Raw genomic sequence first — 20,263 nt, 5'->3', positions numbered from 1 at the left:
GAACAAGCAAACTAAAATTAAAAATAAAAAATAAATTTAAAAAATTAAAAAAAAAAGCCACTAAGAAGCTGTCATAGAGTCCTCCTTTTCCTTCTGTGCCCGTCTATATGTCAAAGTATGCTTTGAATCGTAAGAGAAATGCAGAGGATGCCTTTGTTCATCAAATACTTACCACCAGAGAGTGGCAGCCAGCCTGGGAAGAGCCCAGTTCCACCTCCTTGCATCACTGAGCCCATAGAAAGCCCTTCTTTCCATGGCCTTGTGCCTCCTCTCTGGAAACAAGCCAGCCAACTTCCTGCTCTGTCAAGGAGCACAGCAATGAGACTCCTGCTCCAGGACTTCCTACAACCCCCTCCAGCCTGCCACAATGCCAAGGCTCCTTGGCTTGGATAGCTAGCCTTCGTCTAGGAAGGCTGCTCTTCCAAGGCCATGCCAAGAAGCAAGTGACCTCAAAGACTGGCATCCCAGGTCCCAACCACAGACTTTGCCCTCTTTAAAGGGGTGGAGCTGGTGATGTGCTCCCATACCCACTTCGCAGCCTCCCTTGGGGAAGAGGACCGTGATCCCTGTCAAATTCACCCTCATCAAGGCAGCCCTCCTTGTTCCTCTCAGAACACTGGTCAGTCTGCTCCTCCCTAAGCCCAGGCTTCCCCCACCTGCCATACACACACACACCATACCACTCCGCTGACCCGGTTTGGGAGGACCAGATTAGGTCTATCTAAGAGGTCTAGAAGAGAAGTCTCACTGTACACCGCCATCCTCCCCAGAAGCAGAGCAAGTGGCTTCTCTAGATAACCTTCGACTCTCTCTTCCCTAACCCATGCACCCACAGGCAGGAAATCAGTCTGTGGTAACAGAGCCTGCCACACAGTAGATAAGCTTCTTGGTACCATCCTGGGCAAGGGCACACAGCATGAACAGGAGCTCCAGGGGCCACGGACAAAGAGCAAATGCTCTTCTAAAGAGCTGAGCCAGGGTGATCACCACAGCATGGTGGAGAGGGAATAGGTAGGGCTTTCCCTCCCCAATTCCCAACTATTGGATATTAACATCAAGAGGGGAAGGGAAGGGAAGGGGAGAGTTACTGAATCTGATCACTCTTTCCCTAACCCAGGGAAAAGAATGGGGTTGCACTTCTGTTTCCTTGCCCCTTCTCAGCCTGGACTCTGGCAAGGGGCTTTGGTCTGGTTTCCACCCTCCCTCCACTTGTAAGCTTTGGAAAGCTAGATACCCTGGAGAATGCTCAGGCCAGCTAGACCCTAGCAGGGGCTGATAGAGAAGAGCTGAGCTAGGGCACACACAAGTCTTGCTCACACACAGCAAGGGAAGGAGAGGCTATGCCTCTGGAAGCCTCCAGGACAGACTCTGTGGCCCAGAGTTAAAGGACTGAACTTAAAAATGCAGCAACAGCCAGGTGTAGTAGGTCACACCTATAATTCCAGCATTTTGAGAAGCCAAGACAGGATTATTTGAGGCCAAGAGTTTGAGAACAGACTGGGCAGCATAGCAAGACCTCCATCTCTCAAAAAAAAAAAAAGAAAGAAAAAATTAACTGGACATGGTGTCCACAGTCTTAGCTACTTGGGAGGGTGAGGCAGAGGAGCGCTTGAGCCCAGGAATTCAAGGCTACAGTGAGCTCTGATCATGCCAATCCACTCTGACCTAGGTAACAGAGTGAGACCCTGTCACTGAAAGAAAAAAAAAAAAAAAAAAATCAACATCTATCCCCAGATCCTCTGAGGGAATGGGAAAATAGGAGATAGGAGAGGTCATAACCCACCAACCAAAACCGGGAACCTTCCAGACAGAAGCCCAGGAGGCAGGGCGACAGACTGTTTCACAAGAAGGAGAAGCTACAAGACTGCGGTCTGTGGAATCACAGCATATACACAAGACCCTCAGCAAGCCAGAGGGCAGCAGCAGAGCGCCCTGGCTGGCATCCTAGAACAGGCGTGGCCCAAAGCTCCAGCACATAGGAAACACTTCAGCCCCTGAGAACACGGGGAGAGCTTCTGGGATAAGACTTTCCAAAGCAGTGTTCCTGCAGAGGGCAGCAGTCTCAGATGCTCCCCTCCCAGCCAAGGTGGCACAGCGTGTTCACTCAGCTAGTGCTAGTGTCACACTTGAAAGTGCAGGTGACAAGATCCTTTTTCATGAGCCCTAGTCACGTGCCACATCTCCTCTACTGGGCTGGTACAACCTCTGCCTGTTACCTTTCAATCCTCCCGGCCCAGCCAAGCTACTAGGTGGGATGTGTGCCAGAGCCTCTGGGATCAGGCAAAATCATGAAGGCCACAGTCCAGCCTGCAAGTGTGGAGGTGAATTTCTCTAAAGGCTCCATCCAACTTTAGCAGTGGGGTGGGGTCATCAGGCTGTAACTGACAACTTGACCTTTCTTCTTCATCTATCCTGCCCCCACATTTCCCTGTGAGGCAGTGGTTCTTTTGATTTCTTGAACTGAATCTGACATTTGGTATGAAATGGAGGTATTGTGTGTGCTGGCAAGCAGCAATTTGGAACATGGAGAAACATCTGGCTCCTGGGCCCTACCCAGATGCCAGGCAGGACTTGATGCTGCAGGCTGGAAACTCAACTTCCTCCATCAAAACCACATGAGTACAGGCCAGGCATGTGGGGCTCACACCTGTAATCCTAGCACTTCAGGAGGCCAAGGCAAGAGGAACACTTGAGTTCAGGAGTTCTAGACCAGCTAAGCTACAGCGAGATCCCTTCTGTACTAAAAAGAGAAAAATTAGCCAGGCGTAGTAGCACAACTGTAGGGACAGGAGGACTGCTTGAGCCCAAGAATTTGGGGTTGCTGTGAGCTACTTGCCTCAGTCTTCCAAGTAGGTGGGACTACAGGTGACCACCACAACACCCAGATATTTTTCTGTTGCAGTTTGGCCAGGGCCGGGTTTGAACCCTCCACCCTCGGTACATGGGGCCGGCACCCTACCCGCTGAGCCACAGGCGCTGCCCAAAAATTATATATATATTTTAATTTATATACATATATGTATTTTATTTTATTTTATTATTATTTTTTTAGAGACAGAGTCTCACTTTATCACCCTTGGTAGAGTGCCATGACATCACAGCTCACAGCAACCTCCAACTCCTGGGTTTAGGCAATTCTCTTGCCTCAGCCTCCCCAGTAGCTGGGACTACAGGCGCCTGCCACAAGGCCCAGCTATTTTTTGTTGCAGTTCGGCTGGGGCTGGGTTTGAACCCGCCACCATCAGTATATGGGGCCGGCGCCCTGCTCACTGAGCCACAGGCACCACCCCATATATATGTATTTTAAATTTTTCTAATTAGTTTCAATTCTGTGGCCCAGTAGGAAGAAGGAACCAAATGGAGAGACTTCTATACTTTCTACCAAGATCAGATGTTAGAGGAAGACCAGCCCTTTGAGATTGGCATGGTGGCTCGCACCTGTAATCCCAGTTCTTTGGGAGGCCAAGGAGGGTGGATGTCTTTTTTTTTTTTTTTTTTTTGAGACAGAGTCTCACTTTGTCAGTCTTGGTAGAGTGCCGTGGTGTCATACCTCACAGCAACCTCCAACTCTTGGGCTCAAACTATTCTCTTGTCTCATCCTCCCAGGTAGCTGGGACTACAGGTACCTGCCACAACACCTGGCTATTTTTTTTACACCTGGCTATTTTTAAAGACGAGGTCTCACTCTGGCTCAGGCTGGTCTTGAACCTGTGAGCTTAGGCAATCTACCCACCTCAGCCTCCTGGGATTATAGGCGTGAGCCACCGTGCCCAGCCAAGGATGGATCTCTTAAACTCAGGAGTTCGAGACCAGCCTGAGCAAGAGTGAGACCCTGTCTCCATTAAAAATAGAAAAATTAGGGCAGCGCCTGTGGCTCAAAGAGTAGGGCGCCGGTCCCATATGCCGGAGGTGGCGGGTTCAAACCCAGCCCCGGCCAAAAACCACACACACACAAAAAAAATAATAGAAAAATTAGCCAGGTGTTGTAGAAGGTGCCTGTAGTCCCATCTACTGAGGAGGCTGAGGCAAGAGGATCATTTGACCCCAAGAGTTTGAAGTTGCTGTGAGCTGTGACAACACAGCACTCCACTCAAGGCTACAGAGACTCTGCTTCAAAACTCCGCCCCCCAAAACAAAAAATAAACAAGAGCAGCCCTTTATGTGGCAGCTTGTGGGCTAAACTGGGCCTGTAATCCAAGCAATGGGAGGCTGAGGCAGATGGATTGCGTGAGCTCAAGAGTTCAAGACCAACCTAAGCAAAAGTGAGACCCTGTCTCTACTAGAAAAAACTACCTGGGTGTGGTGGTAGGTGCCTTTAATCCCAGCTACTTTGGGAGGCTGAGGCGAAAAGATAGCTTGAACTCAGGAGTTTGAGGTTTCTGTGAACTATGACACCATCACACTCTACTCAGGGCAACTGAGATTGTCTCAAAACAAAAAACAAAAAGAGGTGGATCATACTACCAGACTTACTGAGAATAAGACTTCACTCCTAAAAGGGATATTCATGTAGGGGCCAATTCCCTGAGAAATATAGGGAAGGAGGCATCATCTCTTTCCACCTGCACAGCCAATAAACCCTGGGTAGAAAGAAGGGTCTGGCAGAGACCTGACCACACAATGGCTAAGTCTTCTCAGAGAGGATTCCTGGTGATATGAGTCCAGAGGGCAAGTTAGGCAGGAAAACAGGCCAGTACCAGGAGGCCAGAGAGTCTGGCAAAAGGGCATGGAGAGGTTTGGGGCTGCAGGGAGGGGTAGAAAAGGGCAGGGTCCGAAAATCCGTGAAACAAACCAGTAACCTGTACTTTGTGAGCCAGGCTGTTTTTACTTTCTATACCCTATCTTTAGCTTTCTTTTATTCTCCTTTTATATTTAGTAATGTCTTTGGGAAAGGTCACCCCGATAGCTATGCTAATGGAAACTCAAAGATGTCCGCATCCACCCTTGTACCAGAAGATTAAAGGGAAACCATGTAACCCCTGCCGCCCCAGGAGTGGAGGTGGAGAAAGGCAGAGTGAAAGGTCAGAGGAGACCAGGATTGGGCCATTTGCTCAGGTACAGTGTCCTCTGGACATCTCTTTTCCAATTCAGACCCTGTAAGTTCTAGCTAAGGAGAGAGCAGTCATGAGCCCATGGCCGGCCTGGTATCATCTGGTAACTTCTAGCAGTAACCCTGCAGGTGGCCAGGTGGCTTTGGGAAACACTCTTGCCCTGCTCTGCTTTTCCCTGACACTAAGGTTCAGCCCCAGAAGGCAAGGAGTGTGTAACTAGAATGGAGATCCCAACATATACTTGCTTTCATTTCTCTCTGCCTCTGGCTGAGCAGTCTTTCTCTCTACTGAAGAGCTGAAAATATGCTGTGACCTAATCAGGCAGGGTCCCTGGTTGCTAGGGAATTGCTTTATCGCCTCTGAAGAGTGGTAATATCAGCTGTTATGAGTAGGCCTCCAAGGGTGAGGGAAGCTGGGCTGGGGAAGCCTTGAGCCCTGCCCAGTCCCCACTGCCCCTTCTCAAGGAGTGACTCTTCTCCCAGATCTGGCCTAAGTTATAAGCTCTCTGCCAAGACGATATCCACCACAACCCCCACTACCACTGTCAACTTTGCAGGACATAGCAGGCAGGGGTACACAGACTTTGGGCCATTATGATGGCCCCAAGGGAGCTATGTTACCACATATTGGTGTTACCAACACTGTGGGTTGTGGAGGATGGGACCATGCTGGAGTGACTTGAGGCTGTGAGGAGGAGGGGCCCAGGCCCTCCTTCAAGTCCTTTGCCTTCTCTTGTGAGGCTGGGACATCCCCACCCCAACCTGTACCTATGAGTGAACATCTTACAGTGAACTGTGGACCAAGGATGGAGGACCTTGATTCCAGGACTGGCTCTGCTATTCGAAATTTCCATATCTTCAGGCAAATCCTACCGTCTAGGCCTCAGGTCCTCCACCTGTAAAATGAGCATGACAATACCTGCTCTACTAACTTCGCATTCTGCCTGCAAACACTAAATAAGCAATGCTATCAGCTGTGAAGGGCTATATACTCAAGTAACATAATTGAGTTTCAGCATCACAGGGAAGGAGGCAGGCTTGAGAAGCACCACAGCTAAGCCTAGGGAAAGGCGGGGTCTGACTCAGGTTGGAGGCCAGTTAGAAACAGGCCCCAGGGAGGAATAGACCAGCAGTGCCCTCTAGGCACCAAGCAGGAAGGGCAGACCCAGCACACAGGTCAGTACGGGCTGGCAGAGAAGTCACCAAAGAACTGGCTGTCAGCAAATGTCTTCCTGAGGGGAAAGGTTGGAATGAAAGAGGAATTCAACCCCAAACGCAGAAGAGCCCCACTCCTTGAGAGCCAAGGAGCTGTTGAGAAAAGCCTCAAGGCTCCCAGGACCTCCAGCATTTTGTTAATATATAATTTTACACTCTCAAATAGCCCATTGCCCTTATAGGGACAGCCTTCCCTTTCTAGGAAGAAAGGGCCATAGCAAAGTGACTTCACCCAAGGCAAGAAGCCTGTGGAAGAGTGAACTTGAGATCTCTTCTTGCTAAGTCAAAGGCTCAAAGCCCAGAGCACACTGCCGAGCTCTCCCTGCACTATTCCATTGCTCTGCCAACCTGGGTCAAATACCTGCACCCAAACAGATTGGAGGTGATGGGAAACTAAGTCCAGAAGAGAGGTATTTTTATCTTTCTCTACTTGAAACTGTCACCACTGTCCTGGGCATTCTCTTCGAAAGAAGATGACAAAGTGGCACAACTCTCCCCAGCATAAAGTCCTCCAACATAATTCAGCAAACACAATAGCACTAAAGCTATATCCTGACCTAGCTGCCAGCAAAAAACTACACAGGAGGCTGGGCATGCAGAAGCCCAGACAACAGGGGAGACAGAAGGTGGAGGAAAGGGCCGCGCCTGTGGCTCAAGGAGTAGGGCACTGGCCCCATATACCGGAGGTGGCAGGTTCAAACCTGGCCCCAGCCAAAAACTGCAAAAAAAAAAAAAAAAAAAAAAAAAAAGAAGGTGGAGGGAGGCAGTCCCAGGCAGAATCCAGAGCTGGACCAGTGCTGCCTCTGTTTATTGGGGCCTGGCTAAAGCCGCAGTGAGGGTCTCCATTTCAGATACAGCCTTTCACAACACCAGCCACCATGCAGATCACCCTGGGCCACAGGAAGAAGGAACCATTTGCCATAACATGCCTCTGTCAGCTGATTCTGTGCAGGGAATGACTCACTTGTCATAGATGGGGAACCAGGCGAAAAAGGGACTCCTGCCTAAAAGGTGGCACTTCATACCAGAAAGAGCCCTCAACCTGCAAGTCAGACAATCCAGGTTCTTACCTCAGTTTGTCTGCAGTGGTGTTTACTGACATGTAAGCCAGGCCACAGAGCTACTACAAGGTCTCAACGGGTTCAAATGCACACCTGACACTGCCACAGTCCACAACATCTTTATAGTGGGGATGGTTCCTGAACCATCTCTCCCTAAATTGCCATCTCTGTCCTTGTAACTCAGGCTTGGTCAATCAGAGCACTAAATGCACCCAGTCACAGTTGGCCCAGAGTTGGTCATGGCCCCAATTAAGAGCGAACCCTGCTGCTGGGCAGAGATGTTATGGAGGACCGAGGCCGGCTGATAGGTGCCCCCTACAATGTGGGAACTCAGAGTGGGTCATTTCCCCCCCACTGCACCAGGCCAATCATACCGTTGTGCACGTAAGTCAAAGGATTCTCTTTTGTCAAAGAATACTTCATGCTGGATTCTTAGCTTTTTAATTTCTTTTTTTTTTTTTTTTGTAGAGACAGAGTCTCACTTTATGGCCCTCGGTAGAGTGCCGTGACTTCACACAGCTCACAGCAACCTCCAACTCCTGGGCTTACGCGATTCTCTTGCCTCAGCCTCCCGAGCAGCTGGGACTACAGGCGCCCGCCACAACGCCCAGCTATTTTTTTGGTTGCAGTTCAGCCAGGGCCGGGTTTGAACCCGCCACCCTCGGTATATGGGGCCGGCGCCTTACCGACTGAGCCACAGGCGCCGCCCCAGATTCTTAGCCTTTTAATGGAAGAGGTCCAACTGATAAAAATCATGCACACATGGACAACCATCTTCCATTTCATTTCAAGGAACTTTAAGGAGTTCCTTGTATCAGGGCCAGGTGTGGTGGCTCTTGCCTGTAATCCCAGCACGCTGGAAGGCTGAGACAGGTGGACTGCTTGAGCTCACGCGTTCAGGACCAGCCTGAGGAAGAGCAAGACCTCATCTCTAAAAAAATACCTGGGCGTTGCAGCGGGTGCCTGTAGTCTCAGCTACTTGGGAGGTGGAGGCAAAAGGATTGCTTGAACCCAAGAGTTTCAGGTTTCTGTGAGCTATGACGCCACAGCACTTTACTGAGGGCAAGGAAGTGAGACTCTGGTCTCAAAAAAAAAAAATTCCTTGTATCACTTGCCATCTGATACATAAGTATTCCCCTGAACTTTTTTCCTAAAACCCTTGTCCTTGACAAGTCAGCCCAGCTCAGAGGCCCACAAGGGAAGTAGCTAATGTTCTGGGATTCCCGGCAGTGGCTCAGTTCTGGCCAGGACCCAAGTCCTTGTCCAGTCAGGGACATTACCCAAGACATGTAGATGGTGAGGGAAGCCCTGATGCATTACGACCTTCCAGGATGCCTGGAGTGAGCACTGCTCACCACCAGAGCCCCCAACCACAGGGAAGCCTCAGCGATGAGGGTGCCATGCTTTTTGCTGTCTAGCCACGCTCTGATCCAGCTGAAGTGGTCAGGGAAAGAGTACATGCCCCTGGACATGGAATGCAATAGGAAGTCAGGACCCCGGGTTCCATTTCTTGAATTTTTGACAGGAAGCCTTTCCAAACATTTTTCTCAATCTATAAGAGTCATCTCTGGTTTAAATGATCCCAGACACTCCCCTGAATACCAAACCCGTCTATCTTACTAACTTCTGAATGCTAACCCTTAGATGGTGTACCTTTGAGGTACCTCAAACTTGGCCTACCCCAAACCAAATTCATGCATAGTCTGAGCTCTTCAAACCCAGTTCTCTTTCTGTAGTCCCAATTTCTAAGAAAGGGACCATCATCTATCTAACCCTGAAACTTAAGGCTCATCTGTGATCACCTCCTTCTGGTAACCCCTTACAGCCAATTTATTATAAAACTCAACTGACTTTTACACCTAAAATCTCCCTCTAATCTTTCTATTTCTCTCCAGGTATATAACCATCATTCTATTCAAGGAAATGTCATCTTTCTTTTTTTTTTTTTGTGAGACAGAATCTCACTTTTTTTGCTCTTGGTAGAGTGCTGTGACATTATAGCTCACGGCAACCTCAAACTCTTCGACCCAAGCAATTCTCTTGCTTCAGCTTCCCAAGTAGTTGGGACTACAGGTGCCCGCCACAACGCCTGACTATTTTTACAGATGGGGTCTTGCTCTTGCTCAGGCTGGTGTCAAAAGGGATCCACCACCTCAGCCTCCCAGAGTGCTAGAATTACAAGTGTGAGCAACCAAGCCTCACCTCTGAAATGTCATCTTTCACCTACAGAAGCCTCCTAACTACTGGCCCCACATCTACTAAAGAGACCCTCTCCAATTCCTTCTCCACACTGAAGCCAAAGTGGTCTTCACAAATGCAAATCCCATCAGATGTCGGTGTCCATCGCCTCCCAAAAAAACAGCCAGATCTGCCAATGTTCTGATGCAAAGGCTGACCCCCCAGATGGCCACGTGGCTCCAGGTCTGGCTGGCTGAGAAGCAAGGTAATCCTGAGACCAAAATGAACAGGAAGGTCTAGAAATCACTGCTCAGTCCACAGCCCTGGCCCCAGTACTAGGGTGGCTCTAAACCCCTGGGTCAGGCTCAGAATTGGCTCAGTCACGGCAGGTTTGGCCCCTCACCCCCTAGGGTAGACCTTATCTAACCACAGATGGGAAAGGGAGCTGGCTGCTAAGCAGGAGAAACCCAGCTGGGCTGAAACCAGGGGCTGTGTATTTCAAGAAAGGTGGTAGAGCACCAGCAGCCCCACGCTGATGTCAGTATCTGTGGTGGAGCCAGCGAAGAAAAGGTGGCAGCTGTTAGGAATACAAAACCAAAAAGCAAGGAGTCTACCTCTTCCCTTCCATCAGACTGACTTCTGGCAGCCTACAGCCAGTGGAGAAAAGTCATTAACAACCCCTCCCACACTTCCTGTGGGCACAATCCTAAGTGTCCAGCCCAGCCTGATCCAGCCTGAGGCTGCAGGAAAGCATGCACCTTCCTCCCTGCCAGCTAAGGCTTGGGGCCCACCTCTCAGCCAGACCCTTCTACCCTATCCCCCGTCTCAGGCATGATCCTCACGCTTAGCTCAAACTAGTCTCCTCAAGGTCCCCAAATGTCCCCTGCCTTTTTAGTTCAGGCCTTTCCATCTCAGTAAATCTGGCCTTTTCCTTAACACCTTCCTTCTCTTCTCTACTATGAGGCCTGCCCTGCCCCCGTCCAGGCAGGTTCTCAACTCCCAGCAGATATGCCACGTGTCTGCCAGCTGCCCCGGGCCTCCCATGATCAGCCTAAGATTGCACCTCCCACCCCAGCTCTGGATGTGGGGAGAGCTGCCTAGAGAAGAGCACCGGATTTAAAGGAGTGGGGGAACCTGGAACAGAAAAACACAGGAACCCTATTAACAGTCACCCCAGGGCCTAACTGGCACTGTTGTAGGAAGGGAAGAATGTGAGAGACCAGATGCCTAAACGCAGGACAGAGCCAGAGCAACAGTTGAAAGTGGAGACCATGAACTATTGAAAATGGGGGACCAGAAAACAGCTCCCTGGGCCGCAGAAGCCTAAATCCCCCAGAGAGATGCCATGGGCTAGCTGCTGTCTAACGTACCCAGGAAGACTGGGAGAATGTTCAAACCGATCCCCACAGACATCCGGACTGCATGACGGCATTCCAGGCCCCAGCACTACCTCCCCTCTGCCAATCAGGTTGATCAGTGGTTTGAGAGTAAAAACCTGAGCAGACTTTCAAATTCTTTATTCACAGATGAGAACTCTAAGGCCCAGACAGGGGCAGTGACTTGCCCAGGTCACACAGCAGCAAACCCCTGGTGGGTAGCAAAGACACCAAGAACCCTACATGCATCCAACCAGACAGAGCCCTGAATTATAAAAATCACTGGTCCCCTCATCCCCCCTCCACACCCCTCAGCAAACAAACAAGCTGCTTTCCTGCAGAAAAGCCAAACAGCCATCCCCTGAGTCCCCTGAGGCAGCCCAGGACTCCACCTGACCTCTTGGCTGTCAACAGAAGGCCTACTGGCCCCTCACCCAGTTCTGCACAGAGAGGAGGGCAGGGTGGGCCCACAGATCCAGCAGGGGCAGGGATTGCTAGAGCAGCAGTATGGGTGGAAGAAGATGCCCGCCAAGAAACCTCGCCTGGGTTTGAGAGGGGCAAGGAACATAGACAGCTGGGTAATATCACTTGAGAGATTAAAACTCACTCATTCTAAAATTCTGCCTACTGCTGCTTTAAAGACAAAAGTAAATTGCTTTGCAGGCACTGAGGAAAATCTTTCACCAAATAGCTGCCTCTTTGATCTTGGGCTGAACCTCTCTGACACAAACTCTTACCTGCCCCCCATTTCTAAGCATCCTTCTGTCTAGGAAGTGCCAACACTGCCCCTCAGCCAAGACTCTGACCGAGTCTCCACTCTTCTCCTCACCCCCTTCAGGTTTTCCCATCTCTAGAACCATCTCCTCCTACCCATGAGGGCCCCCTGAGGGCCCTGAAACCACCCAGAGGCTGAACAGGCACCGCCCAGGGAAATACTAAGCCCTCTAGGACAAGAGGGAGCAGAGAGAAGGCAGACCCCCCTGGAAATTCCCTCATGGCCTGACAAACTGAACCAGAACCTGACTGTCTGGGGAAGTCACACCCCTCCCTAGGGAGGGAAAGGGGAAGTCAGAGGCTTTCCTGGCTCTCCCTACCTAGCCTTTACTCACATAGCCATAGTCCCTTTGGTTGCCACTCTGTCCACCTCCCCACCCCCCTGCACAGCCTAACTACTCAAGGCCCACAGAAACTTTCACTTCCCCCTGACACTCAGGTTCCAATTCACTGCCTGCATCAAATGGCTGGTATTTTGTCTTTAACTGAACTTGGGCCAGAATGAAGTGGGGGGCCACTTACGGGGCAAGGGAGACTCAACATTTTACTAATGTCCCTTTCAAACTCAAAGGAACCCTGCAAAGAAGGCAGGAGGGAAGGGTAGGGGAGTGGGGGAGGCAGCAGGGGTGGGGCAGAGGGGGTGCCGGTGGGGAGAGGTGGGGAGAACCCACCTCACTTCTACCATTCCCATGGCTGTGTCCCTTCCCCCAATCCACATCTCATCCCCCCTCCTACCAGCCCCATCCCCTCCAAACTCCCTTTAGCCACAAAAATAAACAACTTGTTGATTTTTTCTCACCAGAGCAGCTCCCTCTAGACCAATTAGCTATTTGCATTTGTTGCCAATTCTCTTCCTCAGAAAGCTGCTGACCTGCCAGAGCTGGGAGGCTGTTACCTGCCTGGGCTGAGACTCGAGAGAAAAACGCAGACTTGCCAGTCCCTGGGTCCTGCCATAAGACCTCAGGGTCTGCTTCCTTCTTTTGAGCCCTGCAAAACCACCCTCCAGGAGCAGGTGAGGCCTTTTGGCCTAAAGGTAAATCCCACCTGGAGAAAAAAACTGCACTGAGGAGCCTCAAGTTTTTCAGTATCTGACACCAGAATTATGCATGTTGTGCTACTAACACTATTGTGCAAGTAAAAGTTAAGTACTGGTCTGCAGTGGCTCATGCCTGACCTTCCTACCACTCTGAGAGGCTGAGGTGGGTGGATTGCATCAGCTCAAGAGTTCGAGACCATGGGTGGCGCCTGTGGCTCAGTCGGTAAGGCGCCGGCCCCATATACCGAGGGTGGCAGGTTCAAGCCCGGCCCCGGCCAAACTGCAACCAAAAAATAACCGGGTGTTGTGGCGGGCGCCTGTAGTCCCAGCTGCTCGGGAGGCTGAGGCAAGAGAATCGCTTAAGCCCAGGAGTTGGAGATTGCTGTGAGCTGTGTGAGGCCACAGCACTCTACCGAGGGCCATAAAGTGAGACTCTGTCTCTACAAAAAAATAAAAATAAAAAAAAAAAAAAGAGTTCGAGACCAGCCTGAGTAAGCGTGAAACCCCATCTCTATCAAAAACAGAAAAACAAGCCATGCATTCTGGCAGGTGCCTGTAGTCCCGGGTACTCAGGAGGCTGAAGCAGGAGGATCACTTCAGCTCAAGAGTTTGAGGTTGCTGTGAGCTATAATAATGTCATAGTACTCAACCCCAAGGCAAAAGAGTGAGACTCTGTCTCAAAAAAAGTTTAGCATTAATAGCAAAATAAAGAAACTGGCGGCGCCTGTGGCTCAAGGAGTAGGGCACCGGTCCCATATGCTGGAGGTGGCGGGTTCAAAGCCAGCCCTGGCCAAAAATCACAAAAAAAAAAAAAAAAAAAAGAAAGAAACTCTACATTTTTTTCCTCTGGATTTCCTCTGTTCACCTTATCATCCATGGTAGTATCCAGTGCATTAATACAGGGTAAAACAGCACATATCTTTGAATTGAGGAAAAGTCTTCTTCACTCCAGGAAGATGACCTTCTGCTCTGAAAATCTGTGGGGATAAAGTGCCCTTCAGCATAGCTCCTCTGCTTCCACCCAGAGGACCCTGTTCTCTCTCTCTCTCTCTGTACCCATTCCTGTAGAAGGAAACTCCCTCAGGGACAGGCTAGAAAGCTGGGTGGCCCAGAGCCCAGCCTATGCCCTGGAGCCCTAGAAGAGATCTGCAATGGCAACAGAAGACTGGATTGACAATATGTTGTAATTATGATAATGATTTATAAATAAGCAACAAAAGTACTCCAGAATGGCTGGTTAGGGACAGCAGGCAGGCATCCCTGATGAACACTGCATAACTGGAGGAAAAGCCTGTTTTCCCCAGATAGCAAAGTTCAGACCCTCTTCTTGGGAAACGTCACTTGGAGAGATCTGCCCTAAGAGCTAGCAAGGACTTATTATTAACAAGCATTCTGAGCAGACAGGGAGGGAACCTAGGTTTCAGCGAGCTGGGCCAGACCCCTCAGTTGTTCAGAGACCACGTATGCTGGAACATGGGGTGAGAGGGACAGCTAAGCTGAGCTGAGAGGAACACAGAGGAGAGAGGGCAAAGAAAGGGGAAGCCAATCCTGGACTGCCTGTGGAGACAGAAGATGTGCAAAAGCGCAGGGCTGGCTGCAAAGCCCCAGTTGCTTGCAAGATAGAGAGGCCTCTGAGACTTTGCAGCCCTACCTCATCAGGGCTGCGGGGCCCCAAACCTCAGGCAGCTCACCAGGACTCTGGGTGTGCTGTCCACATACTGCACACAGCTCTGCTAAGGCAGGGACACATCAACTACTCCTGAAACTCTGTCTCCTCCTGACTGCCCCATTTCAGCTAAAGGAACCAACTCCCCAGGGCCAAGCCTAGCCAATCAGACGGTCTGTTCTGAAGATGGTATCTCTTTGCACAACTTCTAGAATCAGACCTCTTTTCCATTTCTAGTGCCAAGTTCCATCCTTCATTCCATCTCTCCTGGACCCTGTCTAGTTTTCTGAGTCCTCCCTCCCTCCACTCCCTGTCCCCTTATGACACAGCCATATCCTGCTGCCCGTCTCCCTGGTCTGACAGAAACTTGTCTGACTAAAGTACCTCTTCACCACCTGTCAGTTCAAGTCCTTGTCTAGCATCTTTCTGGACTGACCTTTTGCAGTGTCTGGAGACTTTTGCTTTTCAATAAGATCTAGGGGGACTGTCTACTATGCCACCAGCCCTTGCCTGGCCAAGGGAGGGAACATGGCCCAGGCTGGCCAACCTGACATATCCTCTCTGGCATGTGAATCCCAAGAAATGGTGACAAAATTACCAACTACAGCTGCAGCAGATTTATCCTGGCAACAGAGGCACCCTGAAAAGTCTGACCTTTGGTTCCTGCCATACCTACTCCAAGACTATATGGGACCTGGGGCTCGGTGCCTATGGCTCAAGCAGCTAAGGTGCCAGCCACATACACCTGAGCTGGCGGGTTCGAATCCAGCCCGGGCCTGCCAAACAACAATGACAACTGCAACCAAAAAATAGCCGTGTTGTAGCAGTGCCTGTGGTCCCAGCTATTTTTTTTTTTTTTCTTTTGGCCGGGGCTGGGTTTGAACCCGCCACCTCCGGCATATGGGATTGGTGCCCTACTCCTTGAGCCACAGGCGCCGCCCGTTCCCAGCTATTTGGGAGGCTGAGGCAGGAGAATCGCTTGAGCCCAGGAGTTGGAGGTTGCTATGAGCTGTGATGCCATGGCACTCTACCCAGGGTGACAGCTTGAGGCTCTGTCTCAAAAAAAAAAAAAAAAATAGACTATATGGGACCTGGGTCCTGAATTATCCCTCTGAATCTGTAGCTCCCATAGCCTTCCAACGAAATCCTTTCTTACCAAAGTTGCCCAAATTATGGCTTGCAACCAAATAGGATTTCTCTCCTTTCTAAATATATTCCCTATGCTCTAGCAGTCTAGCCAAAAGGGACAACTCCCTAAATGTGCCACATGACTGCCTCTTCTTGCACTCACTGGCCTGCACACCACCAAGCCACAGGTACTTCTGGAACCCTACCCTTAAGGCCCATCTCAAATGCTTCTTCTGAGCCCTCTATTGGGTAAAGCCACCAGCTAGTCATAGACATACTGATGTACTTGTCTCACCCCCCCTCCCAGAGTACACTGACTTGGTCATTGCTATCTCCTATACAACACCCAGCAGAGTTCTAGGTTCAAAAAATTTCATCAGGTCAGACCCAGTGGCTCACGCCTATAATCCTAGAACTTTGGGAGGCTAAGAGAGGAGGATCACTTGAGTTCAGGAGTTTGAAACCAGCCTGAGCAATATAGCAAGGCCCTCATCTCTACAAAAAATTTCAAAATTAGCTGAGTGTGGTGGTACACATCTGTAGTCCCAGCTACTCAGGAGGCTGAGGCAGGAGGATCATGTGACCCCAGGAGTTTGAGGTTGCAGTGAGCTATGATGATGCCAGTGTAGTCTAGCTGGGTCAACAAAGGAAGACTTTGTCTTTAAACAACAACAAAAAAGCCTCATCAGACTTTTTGGGACAATTACTGGTTTTCCAGGCAACAAAGACTAAGAACCAATCTAAGAGCAAATATGAGTTTCAATACCAGGTCCTCCTGGCCGCCTGGCTTTGGGCAAGTCTTGTTAAGTTCTGTAGGTCTCAGTTATTCATCCACAAAATAGTTTTGTTTTTTTTTTTGCAGTTTTTGGCGAGGGCTGGGTTTGAACCCGGCACCTCCTTTGAGTATGGGGCCAGCACCCTAATCCTTTGAGCCACAGGTGCCACCCTCATCTACAAAATAGTGACAATGTCAACATTGCAATGTTGCTAAGAGGAATTGTTAACACCTAAGAACATCTAGCACAGTGCCTGCCAATAAGCACTCGACAAACAGCAGTTAAAATAGTTAACTATTAGTAGCCCCTGGGTTAGCAGACGCTCAGTCCAAGAGTTGGAATCAGTAGTTCAGGGGTCACTGTGCGCCACATAGAGCATCTCTTTGTTCCTCAATAACCCTATCTGGATCTCTATATGCCTTATAAACCTTCCATAAAACAACAGATGGAAAGTGCTTTGCAAAGCACAATGTTAGTGATGTTGCCTGCTTTTCTAAATTTCAGAGAGTCCCAGGCATCCTGTCCAGTGAGCAGCCATGGCAGGACTTTGCCTGGCAGGCACCCCAACTCGCTCAGTCTGGGAGACAGGCACAGGGCAGACAAGGGCCTGGTTCAACATTTGCTTCACTATATCCATGCAGCCACCCTCTTCCAAGGCCCTGGTTCCTAATGTCCAGGGGGTTCCAAGTAACTATCAGGCTGTTTCTGCTACGTGGTTACAGTGTGACCAGCAGCTCAGGCACCACAAGTAATCCCTATCATTAACATGCCCAAACCTGGGCAGCATCAGAATGAAAGAAAAGGCCAACCACTACGACTGCAGAACAGCCTGAGTGGAGAAGTGGAAGGAAGTTACTCTTAAGACTCTACATCTGGCTGCATTAATCTCCCAAACAACTGTAATGGTCCCAAGGAACTTTGTAGAGTTGCAAATTATAAACCCCACCCAGACCGACTGGATCAGAAAACTCTGGGGCCCAGTAATCTGTGCTTTAAGCAGATCTCTAGGGGATTCTCACACCTGGTCAAATATAAAGAATCCTGCTCTAAACCTTTAACCATAAGACCCCCTGCTTTTACTCACACATATACTGAACACCTACTATGTGCCAAGAACTGAGCCAGGTGGTGGTATTTCAGAAGTAAGGGAGCATATGAAGAATATCCACAAAATCAAGTACACAAATAGTGCCAAAACAAGGCAGCATATGAAATAGAAGAATGCAAAGGAATCTGTTTTCCACCCCTCTCCCCAGACCCTACCCCTCAGATCTCTTGCCGTGGAAAGAAAACAAATAGTTCTGAGAAACCCAGACTGCCTCACTTCCCCTAAACCCCTCAAACCTGGTATTTCAGACCCCTCAATCCCAGGAGGCCTTCTCAAGAACATTTCCTCAGAAATGCTCCCTGAGGCCATACCCAGTGAGTGGTTCTTAGGGGCTTACATATGGCTGTATATGGAATTTGGGCCTTCAGCATGCCACAGCACATCACAACAATGCACTCCCAGGCAGGGTCACTCCCACAGGCACCTGGCAAGCTTGCACACTAGTGTGCAGATGCAGACAGAACACTTGCACAGACAGTTGGCCCCCTGGCCTCCCTTCCTCCAGTCTCAGGTTACAAGGTTAAAAGCATCCTATTCACAGCCAAGGGGGAGTCAAGGGAGGGGGTGATGAACCATCTGGTTCACATCAAAATTGTTCATTTAGGACCCCACAGAATTCCTGGAGCTTCCTGTCCCTTCCTTCGTCCTCCCCACTAGGAAATTGGGGATTGGGGGAGAAAGGGAGGACCCTAAAAAATCTGTTGAAGGAAGACAACAAACAAAAAACCTGAATTATACAGACAAGTTTGTAGCACCTCTTTGAGCCTTCGTTCCCTCGTTCACCCCCTACAGATACTGTGCCTTCCTCCACCAAGAGCTCAGAGCACCTAGTAGATATCCTTCCCTGAAAGGGTGACCCCCTCCAAACTTAGCAACAGAAGATGAGGCTTATGGGTGTGGTCTGGCAGACTCCTCTTATGCCACCATCGCCCTTGAGGAAGGAGGTGGATGCCTTCCATCTCTGAGGGACTTCAGAGCCCACCAGGCATCATGGCAGGAAGGGATGGCCAACCAGCTTCCAGACATTCCTCCCAAAGATGAGGCCAGAGTGAGTGTGAGTTGCTGGCTAGGAATGACTTTCCCAGAGGCTTCAAAGTGCCCTGAACTCCCCTCAGCAGCTTTGGCTAAAAGAGGCTGTGAGTGAGTCTCTCTTTTTTTTTTTTTTTTGTAGGGACAGAGTCTCACTGTACCGCCCTGGGGTAGAGTGCCGTGGTGTCACACAGCAACCTCTAACTCTTGGGCTTAAGCGATTCTCTTGCCTCAGCCTCCCGAGTAGCTGGGACTACAGGCGGCCGGCCACAACGCCCGGCTATTTTTTTGTTGCAGTTTGGCCTGGGCTGGGTTTGAACCCGCCACCCTCGGCATATGGGGCCGGCGCCCTACTCACTGAGCCACAGAATGGGTTTCTTTCCACCACCTCTCTCTCCCTTTTGCCCAACACCACCTTAGACTTTGTTCTCTGGTCCTTTACACAGCTGTAAAGCAGAACGCAAGATGGGAGATACATGCAGCTGGCAAGAAAAGGAAATTGAAAGGCTAATGAGCAAGCAAGCAAGGGTGGGCGACTCTTCTACAGGCAGACAGGGCCAGGAATGGGATATTTGCAGGAGAAGGGGAAGGAGAAGAGGTAGAAAGCTGAAGGGGAGACTAAAGTGAAGCTCAGCTCCAGCGACAGCAGGGGTGGGAAGTTTGGTCCAGTCACAGGGGAATGACTGGGGGCAAGAAGTGACTCTTCTGTTCCAAAGCATGAACAGGAGAGACGAGGGACAGGGCTCCTCAGGCCAGCCACCACAGAACTAGCGCGCTGGCCGTTTCCGGCTCATGTCATGCCTCAGTTTCTCCAAAGTGGGAAGGAGGTCAAGCTGGGAGAACTGGGCCACTAAGGGTGGCCGGGGCAGTGCCAGGTAGAGGAAAGACCACAGGAGAGAGAGGGGAAAGGTGCTGATGGTTCAGGCAGCCTCTGTCCAAAGAGGGGCAGGGGACTAGCGTCCGGGTTTGGAGGTACGAACTAGGCAATAGACTAGAAGTCGAGACTGGGGCAGGGACTGGGGGCTGCCGGCAAGGAGTGGAACAGGAGCGCCAGGAAAGCTGGGAGGGGCTGGACGTGCACAGGAGAAGGCGGGGATCGGGACAGAGGCCAACGCCAGAGGACCCCCGCCCACGCGGGGGAGTCCAGCGCCCGACGCGGGGGAAGTTGCCGGGCTGGACCGGGCCGGTCTGGGCCGCCGGGCCGGCCAGCGGCCCGCGCAGAGGAGGGCTGGGGTAGCTGGAGCCCCCGGGCGCTTCGCATCCCGCCCGCCCTCATCCCGCCCGCGCACCTCAGTCAGCGCCGGGCGCCGCGCGAGCCATGCTCGCCGCTCCTGCTGCCTCCGCCCGCGCAAAAGCCGCCGCCGCCGCCGCCGCCGCCGCCCGGACCCGTTAGCTCCGCGGCGCTCTTGTCCGCCTGCTGTGGGCTAGTCCCGCCCTAGCCTGGCCCAGCCCTCCCCGAGAGCCGCCACCGCCGCCTCAGACCGGCCCCTCCCCCCACCCGGCCCGGCTGGAAGGGAAGGGTGGGGGCAAGGGGGTGGCTGCCCCCTCCCCATTCGCACACTCCCCTCATCCCCGCCCTCCGCCTCCTGCACGTGCGCGGGCATGCTGGGATACCGAGTCCGGCCGGCGCCGGGCCGCGGCGGGCTCCGCGCACCCCGGACTACCTCTCCCAGGAGGCAGCGCGCGCCCGCGCCAGGTATCGTGGGCTTTGTAGTTCGGCTGGGGACAGAGGGGCTACCGCGCGGGGTGGGGGGGCCGGCGAGGGGGTCGAGGGAGGGCGATGGGAGGGTTCTCGCCGGCCGGAACCGACGGCGTGGAGTGTCTGTGATGCTCTGGGCCCGGGTTGGATACCTTAACCCTCCCGGA

General features: G+C 51.3%; 1 protein-coding gene across 1 annotated transcript in view; it reads right to left on the bottom strand.

The window, feature by feature from the left end:
* Positions 1-19,886, bottom strand: part of ST3GAL2 (ST3 beta-galactoside alpha-2,3-sialyltransferase 2) — a 53,315-nt gene extending 33,429 nt beyond the window's left edge. Inside the window, exon 1 of the mRNA XM_053607329.1 lies at positions 19,687-19,886. The gene's annotated coding sequence lies outside the window, so the exon portion shown is untranslated. The remainder of the gene's footprint in view (positions 1-19,686) is intronic.
* Positions 19,887-20,263: the final 377 nt, after the last annotated feature.

Source organism: Nycticebus coucang, chromosome 2, assembly GCF_027406575.1.
Source record: "Nycticebus coucang isolate mNycCou1 chromosome 2, mNycCou1.pri, whole genome shotgun sequence".
NCBI lineage: Eukaryota > Metazoa > Chordata > Mammalia > Primates > Lorisidae > Nycticebus > Nycticebus coucang.
This window is presented reverse-complemented; position numbering and strand designations above follow the sequence as displayed.